Here is a 21072-nt window from a genome sequence, read left to right on the forward strand (position 1 = left end):
TTACAAATCAGATGCATGGAATAGTTTGGCCTGGGATATGTCCAGTGCTACCAGTATCCCCTGCACTGGTGAACAGCATAGAAATCACTACAGGGATCTCAGGATGAGGAAGAGGGATACCTTTGATCATTGGATCGAAGAATGTCAGACCGGTGGCACTCCATAGATGTGCAAGTATCACTTACAGGCTCTACTTGTAAGAGTAGCAGCTGCATTTGTTCAGGATTGGTATTCTTAATGGTATTCTGTTGGGTTCTGCTTTTTCCACAACTCATGCAGATAAATTGCTGAATCTCCGAATTTATGAAGCAAGACTGGCATGGATGTGAGACTCAGGTGGTATGTATGCATCCAAACAGTACTGTTATTGTAGCATTAAAAGTAAATACGGCTTATTGTGTTAAATGCTTGTATTACATTGAGTATGCATTTGTCAATTCTAAAAGTATGCATGCATTAGTCTGTAGGAGAAAAAAAACAACAGTTCAGTACTACAGAGTAGTCAAAGGTTGTTGGGTCAAAAATCACACTTCCCAACAATATAATACTGTTTAGGTTTAAATCAATATTGCAATGTAATGTAAGACATATAAACCAAGGACAACAATAGCCTACTGAAGTTTGTCATCAGTATAATTGGAACATGCATATTTACAATAGGTTCATAGGTTGATACTAGGCTATCTGCCCTAGGGCATTTATAAGCCTAGCCAGAGTGTGTTTGGCTTTCGCCACCCTTTTAGATTAGTTGACTATGCCTCTGTATAGTAGGTCACAGAAGGTAGCCCTTTTAAGGTTAGTTTACTGTACCTCTGTCAAGCAGGGACACAGAAGAGATCCCAGGGGTAAACTTACGATCTCCCATCCACTCGTCAAGATTTCTCTTGAAGAGGGTCAGTGATGGGCTCTGCCTAACATGGATTGGGATTTTGTTCCAGAGTTAGGGGAGCCTCTGGGATATGAATCTGTCCCTCCAGCATGTCCTATTTATTTCTGTGCTGAGGTTCAAGTCCCTGGAGCGTGTAGCTCTAAGGGATTTGGATTTCCTGAGGTGAAGCATGTCCATTAATTCTGGGTTGGACATGACTTTATACGTCAGACACAGATCGCCTGAGTAGGCGGTATGCAACTGAGTAGAGCTGGAGTTTCTTTAGCCAAACTGCATAGGGCATCTGTTTGAGCCCCTTGATCCTCTTGGTGAGATACTTTTGGGGTCTTTCCAGTTGCTGAAGGTGTCGAGTAAGGTACATCCCAAATGGAGCATTGTACTCAATTATGGGCCTGATAAGTGATGAGTAGAGGGGCACAATGACCTCTCTTGATCCAGATGTGAACCCTTTCATGATAAGGTGGGCTATATAGAAGGTCTTTCTAACCACTTTGGCAACGTGATTGTCAAAGGAGGGATTGCTATCTACTTGGGTCCCCAAGTCCCTAATTACTTCTTCTGTACTTAATGGATTATCACCTATGTGGTAATTTGTGGGCACTTTGTTTTTCCCAAAGGGGATGACTATGCACTTTTTGTCATTTAGCTTTAGGCCATGGCTCTGGCACCAGTTATCCGTCTCTATGAGACCCTTTCGGAGGATGCTTGTGTCAGCTGGAGAGTCGATTACAGCACCCAGTTTGCAGTCATCTGCGAACTTGGTTAGCCATAGTCCACCCGTGTTAGCCTGTACCATGGAGAAATATATACCGAACAAGAGATGTCCCAGGACAGAGCCTTGTGGGACACCACTTGTAACCGATGTAGAGTCTGACATGGCACCAGATATTCTGACCATGTGGGTTCTATCCCTGAGCCAGTTTGCAACCCATCTTGTGACATGGGGTTGATATTTAAGCTGGTGAGCTTATTTATGATGCCCGAGTGGGGTATTGTGTCGAAGGCTTTTGCAAGGTCCAGGTAGGCTGTGTGGACTACCTTCCTTTCATCTATGGCTTTGGTTACTGTTTCAAAGAAGTTGACCAGATTCAAGAGGCAAGATCTGCCCTTAACAAAGCTGAATTGGGTAGGATCCAGTGTCTGGAGGTTCCCAATGTCATTGTTTATGATTTTCATGATGATACGCTCCATAGCTTTGCAGACTAGGCTAGTCAGGCTTATAGGGCGATAGTTTTCGAGGTCTGTTGTGGCACCACCGTTGTAAAGTGGGACCACTGTTGCTGTACGCCATTCCTTGGGTACATATCTTGTAGTAAGGCTGAGATTGAACAGTGACTATATATGAGGGTTTAGTTCTTCTTGGAGCTCATGTAAGACGCAGCCAGGGACACCGTCTGGTCCCATTAATGCTGTGTTTTTTGCTTTGGCGAGGGCAGCTCTCACCTGTGCATCTGTGATCTCAGGACGGCTACACTCTGTTGGGATAAACATTTGCTCTTTTGGGGGGAAGGGGGAGAGAAGTTTGCACTGAACCTTTCTGCCAGGATGTTGGCAATGTCTGTGGGTTCAGTGTATTTTTGTCATTTTGCACTAACTCAGAGTATATCTGGGAGTTGCCTCCCAGGTTTCTGACATAACTAAAGAAGGCCTTGTGATTATCTTTAGTGTCTTGTGCAATTTTTCTTTCGAAGCTGACCTTAAATGATTTTATGAGGGATCGTAGTTTCTTGCTAGTACTGATCAGTGACACCTTCCCTTTTTGGGATTTTGCTCTGTCATGTAGTAGCTTTCTCCTTCTGTTGTATAGCTTATTTATGGCCAGGGTCCACCAAACAGGTCTCCTGCCTTTGGTGGAGTGAGTCTTGGTTTTATTTGGGATAGCATGCTCCATGCATTCCTGTAGGTGTCCAAAGAATGCTTTTGTAAAGGATTCTGCATTTTGGGCCGTATTTTCCACTGGCCCGGGGGCTTTGAATGATTCCACCTCAGTTTTGAGAAGTTTGAAGTTTGCTTTTGAGAAGTTCTTCACCGTGATTTCCTTGGCTAGGGGTGGGGATGGAATATGGATGTCCAGTAAGATTTGTTTATGGTCTAATCTTACCAATGAGGGGTATACCTCTGGTGTGGAACATAAAGACCCCATGTTGGTGATGACCAGATCCAATATGTTTTCCCCTCTTGTGGGAGTGGTGACCAGTTGTTCCATAGCATTTGAGTTTATAAATTCTAGGAACCATTGGGCAAGGGTGTTTGGGCTTGAGTAGTTTTCCCAATCGATGTTTGGTTAGTTGAAGTCACCCAACATAATAGTGTTTGGAGAGACCTTCATATTCCCCAGTGTTCTCAGGAAAGCCGAGTGAGGTTCCCCAGTGTTCTCAGGAAAGCCGAGTGAGGTTCCTGTGTTTGGGAGGGTGGTCTGTAGCAGGCTACAAACTGAAAGGCAGTTTTTCCCACTGTTAGTTGCACATGGATGGTCTCCGATGCTTCGTGCAGTGCTCCTAACCTGGAGGTGTGGGTATCTTTGATAAATATGGATACTCCCCCTCTTTTTGTGGTTCGGTCCAAGTTTTGGGGTCAGAAAGCATGGTATGAAGTATAACCTGTTAGTGCTGGGGTACTCTCGGGAGCCTTGAACCAGGTTTATGTTACTGCACAGATATCGATATTCTCCATACTGAGGAGAGCCTTGAGTGCGTGCATCTTGAGGTTTAGACTTCTGGCGTTGAGCAGCGTTACCCTTAGTTTTTTTTTCTTTGTGTTGTCTATGGGGGTGGTTTTGCTTTTTGAGCCTTGCCTAAAAACAGCACTATGGGGAGGCAAGAGCCTTTGCCAGTATTCGAAAATCCATGGGTGACAGGTGCAAGCCATCCCTAGCGAAGCAACGTGGCTTGTCAAGCATGTCATCCCTGGCTGATAGACACTGGATCCCTTTTGAATGACACCGATACTTTAGCCAATTGTTAAAATTGATCATTTTGTCTTTATACTGTGGCATCATTCTTGGTGAGGGTAAGATGCTACTCAAGGTCAGGGTCATACCGATCTGGGCTACATGATCAAAGAGCTCCTATACGTCATTTTTCATGTAGTCCAGGGAGGTACGTCTCAGGTCATTCACACCAGCATGGACAATGACGGAGTCATATTTGTACTTGCTTTGGAGTGACCTGAGTGCTTGTGTTATATGGCAGATCCTAGCACCCGACAGGCAGCTTACAGTAACCTTCTCCTTGTTCAGCCTGGTGAGTGGAACTTCAGTGTGTCTTACAATAGAGTCACCTATTACAAGTGTATTAGGTGTGTTGTTTAGCCTTAAGGGCTGTGACTGTGTGGCACACTGACTTTGTGAGCTATGTGCTACGTGGATATTGTTTCATGGTAGGTGTTGCTTGGAGTTCTGCTTTGGAGGTCTCTGCTGCTTAGGCAGATTTTTATTTAGAGCCTCCGAGTATGTTTTTGTGTGTTTATGTGTTTGGTTTGCTGATGCGATAGGTCTATGTGAGACAGGATTTGTGGTGTGTGTGGTTACCTTCTCCTCCTAACAGGCTGTGCCAGTACTGGGTTGAGAGAGCTTAGCATCCAGTTTGGATATATAGTTGCATCTCTCACATATATTTGAGCTTGTTGGGAGGAGGAGAGAGTGGTCTGTATACATAAGGCAGTTGCAACATTGCCTCAAGATTCCCAGATTCACCAGCTGGACTGGAGAGTAAACTCGAAACTGACCTTTGGACATGCCTGAATAATATAGGCAACTACTTATTGGCTGATCAGAAAGAACCAATAGGGAGCAAGTGCTTAGAAGGAGTATAAGAGAATGTAGTGCTTTAGTTTGTGTTTACCTATGAGATTACTTATACAAGCAAGTGCAGGGCTTTAGAATGAAAATAGAGTGCTTAATTAGAGATTTAGAGCAGTTCTAAGGGAAAAAGTGAAGAGCAGACTTTGTGGAGCCGGGAATAGTTTAAACCTGTTTAAGCGGCACAGCGATGCCCGACGCTGCTCTGTGTGCAAGACCGCGCAAAAAGAGAGTTGCAGTATTATAAGAGAGAGAGAGATCAAGGAGTTTAGAATTGACCCAAAATGGCCAATAAAACTACAGCTTCTAGGCAGCAACCACTCCTACAGAGACAGGCAGGCTGCACAGTGTTAACCACTGCCACTGGTGAACACAGAGACTTCCCTTTAGCCAAAGCAAGCACTGGCCTCCAAGAAACTTACAAACAGTTCAGAACAGCAAATCTGTAACTGAACTTTCTTAAATTTCAGAAAGTGGGAAGAAAGCAAGATTTTTTTGTTTTTTGTTTTTTTGTTTTAGTTTAAAGGTAGCAGAGATACACAAGTAGCAAAATATTCACAACAGTGCAATAAATGACCCCACACTTGAGTGCCAGGCCAAAGTCAGGTAAAATGCAATTTTAAGAGAAAAAAATTATTTTAAATTAAGTGCAACACATGAAATGCAGTAAACAGGCTCTAGATGTGTTCTAAATACTGTTTATAATACAGATATAAACTTTAGCAAGCCAGAAAATGCCGAAAAATAGGCAGCAAAGCAGTAATTATAAAAAAAATCTGAAGAAAATACTTAAAATCTCAAAAGTGGCTCCTTTCTTCTCTCAGCATTTTCTCCCCTTGGTAGGTGCTTCAACAACAACTAACAAGCCTGAAAATATGCCAAAACCATGAGGCAGCAGGGTTTTAAGAGAGAGAGAGATCAAGGAGTTTAGAACTGACCCAAAATGGCCAATAAAACTACAGCTTTTAGGCAGTGACCACTCCGACAGGGACAGGCAGGCTGCTCAGTGTTAACCACTACCACTGGTGAACACAGAGACTTCCCTTTAGCCCAAGCAAGCACTGGCCTCCAAGAAACTTACAAACAGTTCAGAACAGCAAATCTGTAACTGAACTTTCTTAAATTTCAGAAAGTGGGAAAAAAGCAAGATTTTTTTTTTTTTTTGTTTTAGTTTAAAGGTAGCAGAGATACACAAGTAGCAAAATATTCACAACAGTGCAATAAATGACCCCACACTTGAGTGCTAGGCCAAAGTCAGGTAAAATGCAATTTTAAGAGAAAAATGATTTTAAATTAAGTGCAACACAGGAAATGCACTAAACAGGCTGTAGATGTGTTCTAAATACTGTTTCTAATACAGATATAAACTTTAGCAAGCCAGAAAATGCCGCAAAATAGGCAGCAAAGCAGTAATTCTAAAAAAAAAAATCAGAAGAAAATACTTAAAATCTCAAAAGTGGCTCCTTTCTTCTCTCAGCATTTTCTCCCCTTGGTAGGTGCTTCAGCAACAACTAACAAGCCTGAAAATATGCCAAAACCATGAGGCAGCAGGGTTTTAAGAGAGAGAGAGAGAGATCAAGGAGTTTAGAATTGACCCAAAATGGCCAATAAAACTACAGCTTCTAGGCAGTAACCACTCCTACAGGGACAGGCAGGCTGCTCAGTGTTAACCACTGCCACTGGTGAACACAGAGACTTCCCTTTAGCCCAAGCAAGCACTGGCCTCCAAGAAACTTACAAACAGTTCAAAACAGCAAATCTGTAACTGAACTTTCTTAAATTTCAGAAAGTGGGAAAAAAGCAAGATTTTTTTGTTTTTTCTTTTTTTGTTTTAGTTTAAAGGTAGTAGAGATACACAAGTAGCAAAATATTCACATATCCATGATTGCTTGATGCAATCGGTAATATACTGTGCATCTGTTATGAGGCTGGTTGTCTTAACAGTGTAAAAGTTATTTGTTAAGAGTTGGTAGTGTTAAAAGTAAAGGTAGCAGAATCATACCACTCAACTGTTCAGATTTTTACTGAATGTCCAGATTTGTATTTCATATTTTTGGTATGTTCCTCATAAAATATGTGGTTTTCTGACAAATCACTGGGATTATGTAAGGACCGAAGTCACTAAATAATGACATACATTTGAGTTTCAGACTTCAAACCATTCATATGTTGCAACAAGCCCTGTTACTCTAACAACTTTCTAAGTTGATATGAGTAATATTTAAAATACGTCCCTATCTATGAGCCTTTGTCCCCTGTTTTGTTAGGGTTTGTCCAAGTTTCTTGCACTAAGAAGTGGAGAGGAATAAGCAGAATAGAGTCACAGAATTGTATACATGTGCATTGTATGTCAAATATGAAGTTACTAATGATCCTATTTTTTTCTCACACCAAACCTTTTCTTCTTTTCATTTTTGGCTGTTTTTACTTAATTTTTGTGTTATTATGCATAGTATTGTATTTCTTTATTACCTATTTTTAATTTGTTATTATTTTTAATTGTGTTTGTATTTTTTATAATCATTTATAATATTTGTTTTTCTTTGTTATCATTTTTTATTATTTACATTTTTTGGCATCTGTCCCAAAAATGATCATCCCATACATAGCTCTCCATTTCACACAGCTGTCTACTTGACACACTTAATTTGGTCCAACTGGCTTCACAACACAATTATATTGTTGTCACCCCTCTCTCTGGAGGTGACAGTCCAAATTCAGCTACGATTCTGTACATTTGATCAGCTGTTGAAGAAATGGATAGCTATGGTTCTTTCCTACACCCTTCCTGCACATTCCTGCCATCCTTTCACTTTGTTTTTCCCCCTGCTTGCTCCCACTTTCACCACTTTGCAGGGTGACAACAATATGATAGTGTTGTAAAGCCAACCGGACCAAAGAAAGTGTGTCAAGTAGACATGGGTGCAATATGGAGAGCTATGTATGGGACAATAATTTTGGGGAGGGCAGTTGCCTTTTTTTTAAGGAGGGAGAGGAATGCTGGGGTTGGGACACAGACATATCTAAGACAGGCAAGTTTGGAAGCTGAGGAAGCATTTGCTGACAGACAAGACATTTGAGACAAGACACAGGTTTGGTGAACAACACACGACACAAGAGGGGAGTGAACACCATGGTTGGCATGAGGGTGGGGAGATCAAGGTCCCATGGACATCAGGCACTGTAACAGTGTGACTCCAGTTCTCACCCAGTGAACTGTCATCACTGTTCCATCACTGCAACACTGGCTGCAGTGCCCAGCATTTTTGCCTTTGATGGGTATCCTGTACCAGGATGAAAAGTAGGCTCTCCATCCAGCATAGGCATGTGCCTACTCTCTGGTGCACAAGCCTACATGCAATACCTGGCAACTCAGCTCAGGAGAGAAATGTACTCCTCTACCTCTGCTCCTAGAGGGGACTACAGGCCTAGCCTTTGGTGCAGAACTACCTGAAGGACCAGGGTCACCAGGGAGGTGCCGCCCATCTGCAGCCCAAAAGTTCTGGGCCTTGGTGCTTTAGCCAGTTGAATGAGTGTAGGTGGATCATGAGGAACTGGCCAATCCTGCTGTGCTGTAGTAAGAACATAAAAAATTAAAATACAATAATGAAATAAAACATAACCCAAAAAATGGAAATAATACAATTAAAAAAAGAAAATTAGTATTATAAATTATTATAAAAATAATAAATAATATAATAACAAATGAAAAAATACGTAACAACAAAGCAATACATTAGTTTACATAATAAAAAAATAAGAAAATTATCCATAAAAAAGCAAAGAGAAGGGGTGGAGTGAGAGAAAAAAGGAGAACATTACTAACTTTATAATTATTATATAAAGCTTTCTACAATTAATTTACTCTTTTCTGTTACAATTTACTTTTAACACTACCAACTGTTAAGACATTTCTTTATTACTTTGAATACTGACCTGTTCCTAATATATACACACTATAGTACAGATCAGATTACATCCAGCAATCATTTGTGTGTCCATATATTGCACTTATGCATGCTCCATGTGCACTGATTACACTTGACAGCAGGCTGTTCAAGCCACAGGTATATAGGTCAGAACTTGGAATGCTATAATGATAAAGATGTAGCAGTTTTGTATATTAATGATGAAAACCTAAAACTGTATTGTAAACAAGTAAGTTTTATATTTGGGAATTGTGGGATTTGAACCCACAACCAGTGAATACTGGAATGCTGTAATACTGTACTTTTCTTTTGGACTAGAGCATAATACATACACACTTTCCTTTTGCAATTTATAGATTCATGGTCACTGTTACCTGAGAATATGCAACTATTGCTTTGTGTTACACACCATACCTGTCAATCTCTTAGAGCAAGATAGATCATAAAATAATGGGGTACAATGAGCCAAAAATAGGGACAGGTTTTAAATATTGCTCTTACAAACAGAAAGTTGTATAGGATTTGTGTTAACATCCATTTTGACACTTATTATTTAGTGACTTCAATCTCAATTATTTGTCAGAAAACCATAAATCTTATCAGGAACAGACCAAAACAGTGAGTCAAAAATCTGGATATTCAGCATAAATATGGGCAGCTGAGAACTATGCTACAGACTAATTCAAGCATACTTGTTTTTACAGTTCAGATATGCATGCTCAGTTTTATACAACTGTATGATATAACAACTAATCCATCTTTAACTTTTAAGGCTACAATAACAGTGCTTTATATAATTTCTCTCATCCTTGTCAGTCGTGATGTGTGGGACATCACATTTGAGGCCCTCTTTTCTGCAACTGTGGAATAAGAAAAAAAAATGCCACTATCAATACCAGTCTTGACTATATTTAGATTTAATATTTACAATTAGTCAATGCAATTTATACATACACATCTGTGGGCTGTTCCCTGCGTGACATTCCCCGATCCACTGATCAAAAGCATCCCATTTCCTCCTTCAAAGATCATCATAGTGATGATGGCATTGCTCTCCAGTGCGTGGGATACCTGTCACACTGAACAAAGCCCTAGCCACACTAGTCCAGGCTTCAGACTTATACTGAGAGTCTGTATAATTACCCTGCAAGAGGCAAGGGGCATGTTCTTTAAATTACTGCTTAACACATCACTGGGCTCTGAAGAGCACACCCTCTCCAATGACACCAGATCAAGCTCAATTTCTAATGTGCAGTTCCCACCAATTCCTCTTTAAATATTATGTTTTTTTCTGCCATTTGTATGTATTGTATTTGCTGATAGAGTTCACTGTCTGCATTTTGATACATTTGAAATAGCTGCACTCCACTTACCATCACGCAAACACTGTAAGCTAGAGTGCATCTGTTTGCAAGATTGAAAGGGATGTACAATAGTGGGAAATAAATAAAAAAAAAAAAAAACATAAAAAGCAATGCAATTCCAAGATTATTACATATACAGCCACTTATGTAACTCTGTTATTCAACTGGGAGAGCAGAACTATACTTTCATGAACATAAAACACAGTCATACTTTTCATAATATATGCACAATACTCATATAAATAAGTGAATGACTGACACAGTATTAGTGTCTCATCACTAATACATATACATGTTCATATCACCAAAACTATGTTGGGTATTATAAATGAAAGTAAATATAATGTGACTTGGAACAAGAGTAAAATGTGTAGAAATACACAGTATTCAAACCCAGGACCATGTGTACAGTAGTCCTAAACTTACAGCTCTTGCCACAAGAAGGCTGAGAGAACACTTGTTTATGTTGCACTTTATTTGCATATACTGCAATGTCACAATATAAGAAAAGTTTGCATATCTTGTACTAGAACTCAGGACCATCTGCACTCCACTCTTAGACTTAAAGCCTGTCAGCACAGGATTAGTTACATGAGACCCCCTATATTAGTACTCATTGTTTACTTGACAATATTAGAACATCACATCCTCACTTACCAGGTTTGCACAATGCCCAGCTAAGCCTAACAGCATTAATTGAATGCGTCTGGTTTCTATTTTTGTATGTCTGGGTCATATCTGATACATGGGTAGTGTGATACATGTCTGATCCAGTCACACAAACGAGGTATGCATAACCAAAGCCATTTGCAGCAAGCATTGCATTGCACAAACCTGCGAAGAAAATAAATAAATAAAAAAGAGAGAAGATTAAACAATTAAACATGCAACATTAACTAAGAATAATCCTAATGTATTACCCACCAAGGAAAAGTAATTGCCATACAATCAACCTTTCAGAGACAGCAAACTTACATGGAAGTACTATCCACATTCACGAAGAGGTTTTGTTGCCAAATGCACTGGTGTATGCCATGAAACCTTGTTTAAGTTTGCAGAGCTTCATTAATATTTATTGCATGTCACCACAACAGGCACTACTTCATATATACGATAACACTCCCTGTAGGCTCTACATGAACCTTACACAGACTTTACGGCATCCTGGGGATTGTCTATATTTGCAACTGGCTGCCCCTGCCCAAGAGAGACATAGGTGATACCCCCCCTGGGGTAAATTTACAGTTTCTCATCTAATTGTCCAAGTTATGCCTTAAATAGGGTCATTGAGGAGCTCTGTTTTATGTGAATTAGGAGTTTGTCCCAGAGGGGTGGCAGCCTCTGGAAGACATATCTTTCTCTTCAGCATGTCCTGTTAATGTCACAGGCTAGGTTAAGACCCCCTAGAGCAAATTAATCTTGTCCCATTTGATTTGCAGATATGCAGCATTTTTATTAAGGCAGTCTCTGAGACTGCTTTGTAGGCCAAGCACAAGTTGTCTGTAAGCAGTCTGTGTAATACAGAGTACAGTGACAGGGCCTTCAGTCAGTCCATGTAAGTAATATGTTGAAGGCCGTGAATTTTCTTGGTGTGAAACCTTTGAGGTCTCTCCAGCTGTTGCAGGTGCCTGGGTAGGTACATACAGAAGGCAGCATTGTACTCTATTATTGGGCTGATGAGGGATAAGTACAGGGGAGTTATAACCTCCTTAGCTTTGGATGCTATGCCCTTACTTATGAGATGTGCAACATACAAGGCCTTCCTTACCACTATGGACACATGATGATCAAAGTTAAGGTTGCAATCAACCTACATTGCCAAATTTATTAACTCTAGGGGGTATTATTATTAATATTGTAATTTGAAGGGACTTCTCCTTTGCTGAAGGGGATGATAATGCATTTTTGCATTAAGTCTATTGCTTTGGCACCTATCATTTGTCTGTGTAAGCCCATTTTGTAGTATGTTGGCATCCTTTGGGGATTTAATGACAGCACCCAGTTTGCAGTCATCAGCAAACTTGGTAAGCTGCAGGCCATATATTTTCACCTGAACTTCTGAGAAATAGATACCAAACAGTAGGAGGCCTAGTAAAGATCCTTGTGGAACACCACTGGTAACAGGTCTGCTGGTAGAGGTGGAATCCCCAGCTTTGACTGTATGCATTCTGTCATTGAGCCAGTTGGCTACCCATAAAAAGATGTATGGGCTAATCCCAAGCTGGGTGAGTTTCTCAACAATACATGAGTGGATGATTGTGTTAAAGGCCTTGGATAAGTCAAGAGAGGTAGTATGTACTGATTAACCTTATCAGTAGACTGGAAGTAAGATCACAAGTGGGACAAGAATCCCAAGGGAATGAAAAATAAAATAAAAGAAAAAATAAATAAAAAAATAATCCCTTAAGACTAAGGACAAAAATGTAGATCAGTGAAAGAAGATAATGGTCATGAAATGAAGGGGAGCCAATGAATAAAGGTGGGGGGGCAGATTGCTATATGGAAAAGGATGAAACAATAAACTGATAGTATGGAATAGACAGTTGAAAAACAGATACTTAATATCAGAATTTGTGCTGCCTTAACTATGGCGGGGGGGGGGGTGAGAAGTGAGTTATAGAAAACAGAGGTATAACTACTCTGGAGAAGGAGGTAGCTGTAGTAAATATGTAAATATTTAAATGGGAAAGGAAGAGAGAGAGAGGGGTAAAATGAGGTCACAGTAAGTCAGACAAATATTGATAGGGAAACAGAGAAGGGAAGCCTAAAAGAAATACTACAGCAGAGATGTAAACAAGATTTAGAGAATAGGAAAATGTTAGAACAGCTAAGAAACAAACAGTGAAAAAGGAGCCACATAATACAGATTAGATCATGGAACATTAATGTGTTGGGGAGCAAGACTAACACAGACAGGATCATGAGTTCATTAAAAAGAACCAAGCACTGGCTACACAAGAGATGCACTTGTTATAAGAGGATCACAAAGAACTAAGGGGAAGGGGATATAACCTAATAACAGGTCGAAAGAAAGGAAGCAAAGAAAGAAAGCATTATTGATTAGGCAAGAAATGCCATTAGACATACAAGAAAGACTAGAAAAGAAAGGAAGATACGCAGGAGTTAAAGGATACATGGCAGGGGAAATGCTAACAACAGCCACAGTATACATCCCCCATATATAAAAGCTGTATTAAGGGAGATTTTAGTGGAAGTCGTGAGCTTTCATGTAGAGACAGGAATAATGGCTAGGGACTGACGTATTATAACACACATAAAGCTGTAGATGCAGGCCCAAAAAGAAGAAAGTGATGAAGGAAGTATTTTAACGAGTATTTTGGCATGTAGAGTGGATAAATACGTGGGGAACAGAAAGAAAAGGAATGGAGTAGGAAAGTTTCTTGCACTAAGAAGTGAGGAGGTATGAGCAGAATAGAGTCACAGAATTGTATACATGCGCATTGTATGTCAAATATGAAGTTACTAATGATCCTATTTTTTTCTCACACCACACCTTTTCTTCTTTTCATTTTTGGTTGTTTTTACTTAATTTTTGTGTTATTATGTATAATATTGTATTTCTTTGTTACCTGTTTTTTATTTGTTATTATTTTTAATTGTGTTTGTATTTTTTATAATCATTTATAATATTTGTTTTTCTTTGTTATCATTTTTTATTATTTACATTTTTTGGCATCTGCCTCAAAAATGATCATTCCATACATAGCTCTCCATTTCACATAACTGTCTACTTGACACACTTAATTTGGTCCAACTGGCTTCACGACACAATTATGTTGTTGTCACCCCTCTCTCTGGAGGTGACAGTCCAAATTCAGCTACAATTCTGTACATTTGATCAGTTGTTGAAGAAATTGATAGCTATGGTTCTTTTCTACACCCTTCCTGCACATTCCTGCCATCCTTTCACTTTGTTTTTCCCCCTGCTTGCTCCCACTTTCACCACTTTGCAGGGTGACAACAATATGATAGTGTTGTAAAGCCAACTGGACCAAAGTAAGTGTGTCAAGTAGACATGGGTGCAATATGGAGAGCTATGTATGGGACAATCATTTTGGGGAGGGCAGTTGCCCTTTTTTTAAGGAGAGAGAGGAATGCTGGGGTTGGGACACAGACATGTCTAAGACAGGCACGTTTGGAAGCTGAGGAAGCATTTACTGACAGACAAGACATTTGAGACAAGACACAGGTTTGGTGAACAACACACGACACAAGAGGGGAGTGAACACCATGGTTGGCATGAGGGTGGGGAGATCAAGGTCCCATGGACATCAGGCACTGTAACAGTGTGACTCCAGTTCTCAGCCAGTGAACTGGCATCACTGTTCCATCACTGCAATGCTGGCTGCAGTGCCTGGCATTTTTGCCTTTGATGGGTATCCTGTACCAGGATGAAAATTAGCTTCTCCATCCAGCATAGGCATGTGCCTACTCTCTGGTGCACAAGCCTACATGCAATACCTGGCAACTCAGCTCAGGAGAGAAATGTACTCCTCTACTTCTGCTCCCAGAGGGGACTACAGGCCTAGCCTTTGGTGCAGAACTACCTGAAGGACCAGGGCCACCAGGGAGGTGCCACCCATCTGCAGCCCAAATGTTCTGGGCCTTGGTGCTTTAGCCAGTCAAATGAGTGTAGGTGGATCATAAGGAACTGGCCTATCCTGCTGTGCTGTAGTAATAACATAAAAAGTTTAAAATACAATAATGAAATAAAACATAACCCAAAAAATGGAAATAATACAATTAAAAAAAGAAAATTAGTATTATAAATTATTATAAAAACAATAAATAATATAATAACAAATGAAAAAATATGTAACAACAAAGCAATACATTAGTTTACATAATAAAAAAATAAGAAAATTATCCATAAAAAAGTAAAGAGAAGGAGTGGAGTGAGAGAAAAAAGAAGAACATTACTAACTTCGCAATTACTATATAAAGCTTTCTACAATTAATTTGCTCTTTTCTGTTGTACTTTACTTTTAACACTACCAACTGTTAAGACATTTCTTTATTACTTTGAATACTAACCTGTTCCTAATATATACACACTATAGTACAGATCAGATTACATCCAGCAATCATTTGTGGGTGCATATATTGCACTTATGCATGCTCCATGTGCACTGATTACACTTGAGAGCAGGCTGTTCAAGCCACAGGTATATAGGTCAGAACTTGAAATGTTATAATTATAAAGATGTAGCAGTTTTGTATATTAATGATGAAAACCTAAAACTGTATTGTAAACAAGTAAGTTTTATATTTGGGAAGTGTGAGATTTGAACCCACAACCAGTGAATACTGTAATACTGTACTTTTCTTTTGGACTAGAGCATAATGCATACACACTTTCCTTTTGCAGTTTATAGATTCATGGTCACTGTTACCTGAGAATATGCAACTATTGCTTTGTGTTACAGACCATACCTGTCAATCTCTTAGAGCAAGATAGATCATAAAATAATGGGGTACAATGAGCCAAAAATAGGGACAGGTTTTAAATATTGCTCTTGCAAACAGAAAGTTGTACAGGATTTGTGTTAACATACATTTTGACACTTATTATTTAGTGACTTCAATCTCAATTATTTGCCAGAAAACCATAAATCCTATGAGGAACAGACCAAAACAGTGAGTCAAATATCTGGATATTCAGCATAAATATAGGCAGCTGAGAACTATGCTACAGACTAATTCATGCATACTTGTTTTTACAGTTCAGATATGCATGCTCAGTTTTATACAACTGTATGATATAACAACTAATCCATCTTTAACTTTTAAGGCTACAATAACAGTGCTTTATATAATTTCTCTCATCCTTGTCAGTCGTGATGTGTGGGACATCACATCCGAGGCCCTCTTTTCTGCAGCTGTGGAATAAAAAAAAAAAGAATGCCACTATCAATACCAGTCTTGACTATATTCAGATTTAATATTTACAATTAGTCAATGCAATTTATACATACACATCTGTGGGCTGTTCCCTGCTTGACATTCCCTGATCCACTGATCAAGAGTATCCCATTTCCTCCTTCAAAGATCATCATAGTGATGATGGCATTGCTCTCCAGTGCGTGGGATACCTGTCACACTGGACAAAGCCCTAGCCACACTAGTCCAGACTTGAGACTTATACTGAGAGTCTGTATAATTACCCTGCAAGAGGCAAGGGGCATGTTCTTTAAATTAGGAGCCCAACAAAGAATTTGGACTCCTGAACACATCACTGGGCTCTGAAGAGCACACCCTCTCCAATGACACCAGATCAAGTTCAATTTCTAATGTGCAGTTCCCACCAATTCCACTTTAAATATTATGTTTTTTTCTGCCAATTGTATGTATTGTACTTGCTGAGAGAGTGCACTGTCTGCATTTTGATACATTTGAAATAGCTGCACTCCACTTACCATCACACAAACACTGTAAGCTAGAGTGCATCTGTTTGCAAGATTGAAAGGGATATACAATAGTGGGAAATAAATAATAAAAAAAAAAAACATAAAAAGCAATGCAATTCCAAGATTATTACATATACAGCCACTTATGTAACTCTGTTATTCAACTGGGAGAGCAGAACTATACTTTCATGAACATAAAACACAGTCATACTTTTCATAATATATGCACAATACTCATATAAATAAGTGAATGACTGACACAATATTAGTGTCTCATCACTAATACATATACATGTTCATATCACCAAAACTATGTTGGGTATTATAAATGAAAGTAAATATAATGCGACTTGGAACAAGAGTAAAATGTGCAGAAATACACAGTATTCAAGAACCCAGGACCATGTGTACAGTAGTCCTAACCTTACAGCTCTTGCCACAAGAAGGCTGAGAGAACACTTGTTTATGTTGCACTATATTTGTATATACTGCAATGTCACAATATAAGAAAAGTTTGCATAACTTGTACTAGAACTCAGGACCATCTGCACTCCACTCTTAGACTTAAAACATGTCAGCGCAGGATTAGTTACATGAGACCCTCTATATTAGTATGCATTGTTTACTTAACAATATTAGAACATCACAGCCTCACTTACCAGGTTTGCACGATGCCCAGCTAAGCCTAACAGCATTAATATAATGCATCTGGTTTCTATTTTTGTATGTCTGGGTCATATCTGATACATGGGTAGTGTGATACATGTGTGATCCAGTCACACAAATGAGGTATGCATAACCAAAGCCATTTGCAACAAGCATTGCATTGCACAAACCTGCGAAGAAAAAAAAAATAAAAAAGAGAGAAGATTAAACAATTAAACATGCAACATTAACTAAGAATAATCCTAATGTATTACCCACCAAGGGAAAAGTAATTGCCATACAATCAACCTTTCAGAGACAGCAAACTTACATGGAAGTACTATCCACATTCACGACGAGGTTTTGTTGCCAGATGCACTGGTGCATGCCGTGAAACCTTGTTTAAGTTTGCAGAGCTTCATTAATATTTATTGCATGTCACCACAACAGGTACTACTTCATATACACGATAACATTCCCTGTAGGCTCTACACGAACCTTACACAGACTTTACTGCATCCTGGGGATTGTCTATATTTGCAACTGGCTGCCCCTGTCCAAGAGAGATGTAGGTGATACCCCCCGGGGTAAATTTACAGTTTCTCATCCAGTTGTCCAAGTTCTGCCTTAAATAGGGTAATTGAGGAGCTCTGTTTTATGTGAATTAGGAGTTTGTCCCAGAGGGGTGGCAGCCTCTGGAAGACATATCTGTCTCTTCAGCATGTCCTGTTAATGTCACAGGCTAGGTTAAGACCCCTAGAGCAAATTAATCTTGTCCCGTTTGATTTGCAGATATGCAGCATTTTTATTAAGACAGTGTCTGAGACTGCTTTGTAGGCCAAGGACAAGTTGTCTGTAAGCAGTCTGTGTGATACAGAGTACAGTGACAGGGCTTTCAGTCAGTCCATGTAAATAATGTGTTGAAGGCTGTGAATTTTCATGGAGTGAAACCTCTGAGGTCTCTCCAGCTGTTGCAGGTGCCTGGTGAGGTACATACAGAAGGCAGCATTGTACTCTATTATTGGGCTGATGAGGGACAAGTACAGGGGAGTTATAACCTCTTTAGCTTTGGATGTTATGCCCTTACTTATGAGATGTGCAACATACAAGGCCTTCCTTACCATTATGGACACATGATGATCAAAGTTAAGGTTGCAATCAACCTACATTGCCAAATTTCTGAATTCTAGGGGGGTATTATTATTAATATTGTAATTTGAAGGGACTTCTCCTTTGCTGAAGGGGATGATAATGCATTTTTTTGCATTAAGTCTATTGCTTTGGCACCTATCATTTGTCTGTGTAAGCCCATTTTGCAGTATGTTGACATCCTTTGGGGATTTAATGACTGCACCCAGTTTGCAGTCATCAGCAAACTTGGTAAGCTGCAGGCCATATATTTTCACCTGAACTTCTGAGAAATAGATACCAAACAGTAGGAGGCCTAGTAAAGATCCTTGTGGAAAACCACTGGTAACAGGTCTGCTGGTAGAGGTGGAATCCCCAGCTTTGACTGTATGCATTCTGTCATTGAGCCAGTTGGCTACCCATAAAAAGATGTATGGGCTAATCCCAAGCTGGGTGAGTTTCTCAACAATACATGAGTGGATGATTGTGTTAAAGGCCTTGGATAAGTCAAGAGAGGTAGTATGTACTGATTAACCTTATCAGTAGACTGGAAGTAAGATCACAAGTGGGACAAGAATCCCAAGGGAATGAAAAATAAAATAAAAGAAAAAATAAATAAAAAAATAATCCCTTAAGACTAAGGACAAAAATGTAGATCAGTGAAAGAAGATAATGGTCATGAAATGAAGGGGAGCCAATGAATAAAAGTAGGGGGACAGATTGCTATATGGAAAAGGATGAAACAATAAACTGGTAGTATGGAATAGACAGTTGAAAAACAGATACCTTAATATCAGAATTTGTACCATCTTAACTATGGCAGAGGGGGGTGAGAAGTGAGTTATAGAAAACAGAGGTATAACCACTCTGGAGAAGGAGGTAGCTGTAGTAAATATGTAAATATTTAAATGGGGAAGGAAGAGAGAGAGAGGGGTAAAATGAGGTCACAGTAAGTCAGACAAATATTGATAGGGAAACAGAGAAGGGAAGCCTAAAAGAAATACTACAGCAGAGACGTAAACAAGATTTAGAGAATAGGAAAATGTTAGAACAGCTAAGAAACAAAAAGTGAAAAAGGAGCCACATAATACAGATTAGATCATGGAACATTAATATGTTGGGGAGCAAGACTAACACAGACAGGATCATGAGTTCATTAAAAAGAACCAAGCACTGGCTACACAAGAGATGCACTTGTTATAAGAGGATCACAAAGAACTAAGGGGAGGGGGATATAACCTAATAACAGGTCGAAAGAAAGGAAGCAAAGAATGAAAGCATTATTGATTAGGCAAGAAATGCCATTAGACATACAAGAAAGACTAGAAAAGAAAGGAAGATACGCAGGAGTTAAAGGATACATGGCAGGGGAAATGCTAACAACAGCCACAGTATACATCCCCCATATATAAAAGCTGTATTAAAGGAGATTTTAGTGGAAGTCATGAGCTTTCATGTAGAGACAGGAATAATGGCTAGGGACTGGCATATTGTAACACACATAAAGCTGTAAATGCAGGCCCAAAAGGAAGAAAGTGATGAAGGAAGTATTTTAACGAGTATTTTGGCATGTAGAGTGGATAAATATGTGGGGAACAGAAAGAAAAGGGATGGACTAGAAGAATATACGTTTTACTCACAAAGACAGAAGACAAGGTCAGGAACTGACAGGGGATATATAATAAAATATCATGTGTATAAGTTGGCAGCAGTGGAAATAGACACAATATTATGTCCCAACCACAATATTATGAGAGTAGGAATCCAGTTGGGGTGGACAACAAGCTTAGGAGATACGGGAGGGATTCTAGATTTCTTACCAGAGAACGTAGAGGACAAAACATGGCTGGAGGAAGTGATAGTAAGATGGGTCATACATGAGAAGGAAGTAACAGGAAAAAGCCTGGATATAATAAACAGAGGAATACAAGAGGAGATGCAAAGCAACCTGGAGGAATAACAACCTAAACATTTGTACAGGAACAAAATGATGGAAGGATTAAAAATGTCAATAAAGTGAGAAGAGGGAAGTGTATGACAGAAGGATAAAAGAGAGAGAGGGAGAGAGAGAGAGACGAAATAATGCGAGTGAAAGGACAAAATAATTTGGGTTAAAAGAATAGCAGTAAAAACGGCTTTCTTTTGAGAAATCAGCACTCAAACTGATGTATGCCCACAAGCCAACATTCAATGACAAGAGTGAATCTTGAACATTGTACTTCTCTTTTACTTTTAAACTTCATTCTTGCAGGAGGCAAGCATCCCTGCACCCCTGATGTGGGGGCAAGCCCCATACCCCTGAACTTATGTAGAACTATCTATATCTATCTATATATATATATATATATATATATATATATATATATATATATGTACATATATATGACATCCCAGGCTGTGTACTACATGAACTACAAAATGAACTGGCACCTCACCTAAGTGTCATGTTTAATCATAGCCTCACCTCAGGCTTCGTGCCCACTGAGTGGCACACAGCTACAGTTATCCCGCTCCACAAGGGATGATCCTCCTTTGACCCCGGGAACTACTGTCCCATCAGTCTGCCAAGCCTGATCTGCAAGGGCATGGAATGCATTATCATGGAACTTATAAACAAAGACATTGGCAACCTTCAAACACTGGACCCCACCCAGTTTGGGTTTGTGAAGGGCCGATCTTGTCTCCTGAATCTGATTGACTTCTTTGAATCAGTCTCCAGAGCTGTGGACGAGGGAAAGGCGGACCACACAGCCTATCTGGACCTTGCTAAGGCCTTTGACACCATCCCCCACTGTGGAAGCATAGATAAACTTACTAAGCTGGGCATAAATCCCTACGTCACTCGATGGGTTGTCAACTGGCTTACTGACAGAACCCAGACTGTAAAAGT

This window comes from Protopterus annectens, chromosome 16.part0 (genome assembly GCF_019279795.1).
Source record: "Protopterus annectens isolate FY-2018-M chromosome 16.part0, PAN1.0, whole genome shotgun sequence".
Lineage (NCBI taxonomy): Eukaryota > Metazoa > Chordata > Ceratodontiformes > Protopteridae > Protopterus > Protopterus annectens.